The sequence below is a fragment of the Furipterus horrens genome, unplaced genomic scaffold (genome assembly GCF_987537825.1).
Source record: "Furipterus horrens unplaced genomic scaffold, mFurHor1.1.pri manual_scaffold_17, whole genome shotgun sequence".
NCBI lineage: Eukaryota > Metazoa > Chordata > Mammalia > Chiroptera > Furipteridae > Furipterus > Furipterus horrens.
The window spans coordinates 37321558-37327346 of NW_028327187.1; the positions used below are offsets into that span (position 1 = coordinate 37321558).

General features: G+C 45.6%; 1 pseudogene; it reads right to left on the reverse strand.

The window, feature by feature from the left end:
• Positions 1-3467: 3467 nt before the first annotated feature.
• On the reverse strand, positions 3468-4138 carry LOC149990824 (SWI/SNF-related matrix-associated actin-dependent regulator of chromatin subfamily A containing DEAD/H box 1 pseudogene; annotated as a pseudogene).
• Between the last annotated feature and the right edge of the window lie 1651 nt (positions 4139-5789).

The window sequence follows — 5789 nt, forward strand, 5'->3', positions numbered from 1 at the left end:
GGCATGAAGATAGACAAACAGATTAATGAAAGGCAGTAAAGAGTACAAAAATAGACCCACACGTAAATGGACAACTGATTTTTAACAAAGGTAATTTGGTGATTAGCCTTTTCAATAAACAATCCTAGAATAATTGGATATTTGCATGTATAAACAATCATAAACCAAAAACCTCACACTATGTATAAAAAGTAACTCAAAATGGGTCACAGACATTAAAATAAACCTCAAACTATGAAACTTCTAGAGAAAAATATAGCAGAAGAATTGTGTGCCTTTTATTTAGGCAAATGATATGGCCCTATGGCAGGCATAATTCTAGAATGCATGCCCACCCCCGACTAAGATTTCTGGCCCCTGGTATACACATACATTCCCCCAGGTATTCAATCAAATCCCATTTACTTAATAATATACTCCAATATTGTTTGTATACTCATCATTCTACTGAAACTACTCTTGGCAAGTTCACAGACATTCCTGTTGTTGAATCTTTTTTTTTTTTTTTTTCAGATTTAATGTGTTTTACTGATTAAATTATTACATTTGTGCCAATTTCCCTTCCCTCTGCGCCCCTCCACCCGGTGGCCCCCCTCCCTCCAGTTGTCCCCCCCTTTTAGATTATGTCCATTAGTTGTGCATACAGTTCCTCCCAACCTCTCTCCGTCTATTCCATTCCCTCCTACCTTGATCCCCAATTCCTATATCATCTCCCTCCCTTTCCCCATTCCCCCTCCCTGTTGACCTCCCCCCAATATGCTTCCCGTACCCACAGTTCCTCTTCCACTCTCGTTGCCTATTTAGTTTGCCTTTGTTTCATCTCCCTAGCTTCTGTTTTTTTTTTAAACCAGTCCCTTTAACATCTCATATAACAGTGGTTTGGATCTAATGAACTCTTTCAGTTTTATTTTGTCCTGGAAACACTTTCTCTGTCCTTCTATTCTAAATGACAATTTCGCTGGATAGAGTATTCGTGGTTGTAGGTTTTGGATTTTCATTACTTTGAATATTTCTTGCCAGTCTCTTCTTGCCTGTAGGGTTTCCCTTGAGAAGTCAGCTGATAGTCTAATTGGGACCCCTTTGTACATAATTCTTTTCTTCTCTCTTGCTGCTTTTAAGATTCTCTCTTTATCTTTAATTTTTGACATTTTGATTATAATGTGTCTTGGAGTGGTTCTCCCTGGGTCCAGTCTCTTGGGAACTCTCCTTGCTTCCTGGACCTGCAGGTCTATTCCCTTCCCCAAGTCTGGGAAGTTCTCCTTTATTATATTTTCACTCAATTTTTCAAGTTCTAGTTCATCTTCCTCATTCTCTGGCAAACCAATGATTCTTATGTTGGGCCTTTTATAGCTGTCCCAGAGGTTTCTGATCTTTTCATTGTTGCTTGCCATTTCCTCTCGCTGCATTGGTTGACTGCTTGTTCCTTCTCCATATTCCAGTTTGTTGAAATGAACTCTGGATTTTATTTCCTTTCCTTCTGTCTCGTATGCTGTTTTGTTCCTTTCGTTATGAAAGTTTTTCGCTTCTTTCATATCTTTTTCCTGCTCTTTTGTGAATTCTGTAAGCCACCTGATAACAATGGCCCAGAACTGAGCCTCTGACAGGTTTCTTATCTGTTCATCTGTCAGGTTCTCTATCTGTTGCCTGGTGAGCTGTGTCACCGGGATTTCTATAGTTGTCTGCCTCATTTTGACAGATGCGTTTTGTTTTCTTGGGCCGGCTGTCGGGGGCAGTGCCTGTGTACGCGTCACAAATCAGCGACCGGCGCCTGCCTGTCCGTGACCTATTTCGCAGCCCTGTGGCGCTTTCTTTGGGGGCGGGGGTCCAAGGTGGATTCACACAGTTATTCAGCTAGGAGACCGGGATCCGTCCTCCCGCCCCCCTGGGCCTCACTGTTCAAGGCGATGCGGCGGCCGCTCTCCCCAGCTCCGGGGTCGCGCACCGTCAGGGGCTTGGCCGCCAGGACTCCTCGCCGGGGTCGCGCACCGCCAGGGGCTTGCGTAGCCGGGACTCCTCGCCGCCCGCCGCTCCGGGTGCGACCGCAAACAGCACTGCCCTCTTTAACTCTTACCTGCCCAAATGGCACCGCTGGTTTATAACTTCATATGTTGGACTTCCGTGTAGTTTTATTTTCTGGAATTTCTAGTTATCCTTTGTTTTGAAGTAGTTGTATTCCTCTCTAGTTGTAGAGGGAGACCTAGCGCGTCCGTCTAAGCCTCCATCTTGGCCGGAAGTCTGAATCTTTTGTAATACTTATCCTAGAACCTTTTTATAATATTGGCTACCACCTCTTTTTCAAGATATTTTTCTCCCTTGCTTTCTATAAAACCACATTTTCTGTATTTTTCGCCTTCATAATTTCTTCTGATGACTACTGTTAATATGACCACACTTCCATATATATATTCATCCTGGGCAGGGTGATATGGAGGGCCAGCTGTTGCCCATGCAGCAGACCGCCCCTCTCTTCGCAGCTGAAGGATCCAAGGGGAAAGACAGAGTCAATACAGCTTGGCTTCAGGTGCGCCGCAGGAGTTGCCGGTGTTGACTACAACGTCAAATCGCCTTAGGGACTCCGGCTCCGGATTTTCTGTCGGGGTTTACTCCCTTAGCCTTTCCCCTGAGGAGGTATGCCGCAAGGCAGCGGAGGTTTTTTGGAGTCAGAGTTTTCCTTCTCTGGTGTGCCCTGACTGGAAGATCGAACCAGCGACACTTAGCTCGCAGGCCGACGCTCAATCCACTGAGCCAAACCAGCCAGGGGGAGGGCTAATACTACTCAGCCATAAAAAGGATGGGATGTTGCTATTTGTGACAACATGAATGGATCTTTAAAGTATCCATTCTCTCAAGTGAAGTCAGATGAAAAAGGACAAAAATTGTATGATTTTACTCATAAGTGGGATATAAACCAGAAAGTAACAAATGAACAAAACAAATTCACAGACACAAACAACACTACTGTGATTACCAGAGGGTAATGGTTACTGAGGGAGGTTCAACTTTGGGCAGTGGGCACACAGTGCAGTATACAAGTGATGTATTATAGAACTGTACACCTGAAATCCATATAATGTTATTACCTAATGTGACCCAAATAAATTTAACTTAAAAAATGCAAACCAATAGCGTAATTACATTTCATAACTTAGTGTATGCATGTTGTATAATGGTATGCATAAGCACTGGAAAGGTTGAAAATGATATAAAACAAATTTAAGAGTCGTTAATGGGGTATGGGTTTGCCTTCTTAAACACTTTTGTGGTGGTGAGATTACAGTACTTGTTTGGTATGTACAAGTTTAAAAAATCAAGATAGCATTTACTTAAAAAATTGCTCTTATATTGCAAGTTTCTTCAAATGCATTTATTTTGTATCCCAAGTCTAGAACATAGCATAAGTATTTACTAAATGAAGAAATGCTGATTACCAACTAGGACTTTCCACAAGACATTATGTTTCTACTGACTCAGTTTTGTAGACCTGCATCACCAAACATCAGCAAGGCAGCAGCAATTGCTCCATCCATTGTGCTGGTTGATTCAATCAACTTAAGTAAATCATTGTCACTTCTTTGTGGGAACAGTTCCTTCAAGGTCTGAAGTTTAGCATCTTTAAGGTCTTCCAATTCTGATAGGTCTTCTAGTTCTGAAATATCATTATTTCTTCCTGCCATGGAAGGAAGGCCTTGGAACTCTTCATCGTCAGATGGCTCAGAAACTATAATCACTGTGTCTTTGTTGAATTTTGTCTCTTGAACTGTACTGGAACAGTTTGGAGAAACAATATCTTCACTATCAGAAGACAAATCAATATACTGTATTCCTCCTTGATTCTTGAAATACGATACACTTGATTTTCTTTCATTTACTGTAGTTTCTGGAACACTAGAATCTTCTGTTTTTTCAGTTATATCTGAATCAGGGGTGCCTGCCCTGCTAACCTCCCCTTCAGCATTCTCCTCTTCAGCACTAAGAGAAATTGGTGAAGAAGGGCCAGGCTGAGAGGGTTGAGGGGTTGCTTCAGGAGCTTCCTCAATCTTACTCCTTTTTTCAAAGTGAAAACAGTCCAAGTTGAAAAGATTCATACTGCTAGAAACCAACACCCTGTGGGATTGGGAGTTTTAAAAGAACTATAGTCTAGCAGTCTTAGGGCGATATAACAACGATTGAAAAGACAAAAAAAATTCCTGGCGTGGCACGACCGGTATCACCCTGCCCAGGCTTTGTAGCTTCACTGGAGAGGACACTCCAGCATCATCGCAAGATGTCGACTTAACACGGGAGGAGACAGTTACCGGTTATAAGCTCATCCGATTGGCGAAGGAAACGAGCGCCAGGGGTCTCCTCTGACGGTGGGAGAGGTCATCGCACCTCACTGGACAGCTACCGCCCGCCTCAAGCTGGGCAGCCCCCAGCCAATTAGGTGCCGTCTCGCCATGGCTCACCTGCCCCACTGGGTACGTGGGGATCAGAGAGGCATCTCTTGAAAAGTGGGCCACAAAACACTCGCACCAGGCAATTCCAAGCAAACAACAAGAAAGAAGCCTCCAGCTCTTCGCCTCGCTAGCTGGAACATCAGGACCATGTGTCCTGGACTTACTGCAGACCTTCCGTGGATCAATGGTGCCAGGAAAACCGCCGTCATCGACAGGGAACTGGCACGACTAAACATCGACATTGCGGCTCTACAGGAGACCCGGTTGGCCGACAACGGAAGTATCAGAGAAACCAACTACACCTTCTACTGGCAAGGGACGTCTCCGGACCAACCAAGACAGCACGGTGTTGGGTTCGCTGTGAAGAACAAGCTTGTTAACTCCATAGAGCCACCCACAGGAGGCACAGAGAGATTACTTACCCTCCGATTGTCAACAACTTTCGGCCCAGTCAGCATTCTTAGCGCGTATGCCCCAACCCTCTGCGCCACCACTGAAGAGAAAGAACAGTTCTACCATGCACTGGACGAAGCGTTATCCAAGATCCCCAGAAGTAACGCTCTCTATCTCCTTGGAGACTTCAACGCAAGAGTAGGAGCCGAACACATGGCCTGGCCCACCTGCCTCGGAAACTTTGGGAGAGGAAAGATCAATGAGAATGGTCAGCGACTGCTTGAGCTTTTGTGTCACCACGGCCTGTGCGTGACAAACACATTCTTCAAGTGCAAAGAGATCCACCAGGTGTCATGGAGGCACCCCCGCTCCCGCCATTGGCACCAGCTTGACCTCGTCATCACCAGAAGAACGTATATTGGCAGCACCCTCCTCACTCGCAGCTACCACAGTGCAGACTGCGACACGGACCATGCCCTCGTGGTAAGCAAGGTGCGCATAATGCCGAAGAGGTTGCACCACTCCAAGATGAAGGGTCGCCCACGCATCAACACCAGTTGTGCCAGCAACCCAGTTAAGACCCAACAATTCATCAACAGGATGGAAGATGCACTCGGTGAGGGAATGGCGGCAGATGACATTATCGAATCCAATTGGCCACGTCTCCGCGACGCCATATACAACTCCGCCATTATTGCTTACGGGAAGAAAGAGCGGAAGAACGCTGACTGGTACGAGGCTCACTGGGAAGAAATGGAACCCGTGATCAAGGCTAAGAGGAAGGCCCTACTGGCTTACAAGGCCATGCCCACTCCCAGTACACTTCAAGCTCTACGGGCTGCCAGGAACAAAGTCCAGAAGACCGCCCACCACTGTGCCAACACCTATTGGCTAAACCTGTGCAGAAGCATTCAGGAAGCCGCCGATATAGGCAACGCACGAGGAATGTATGAGGGTATC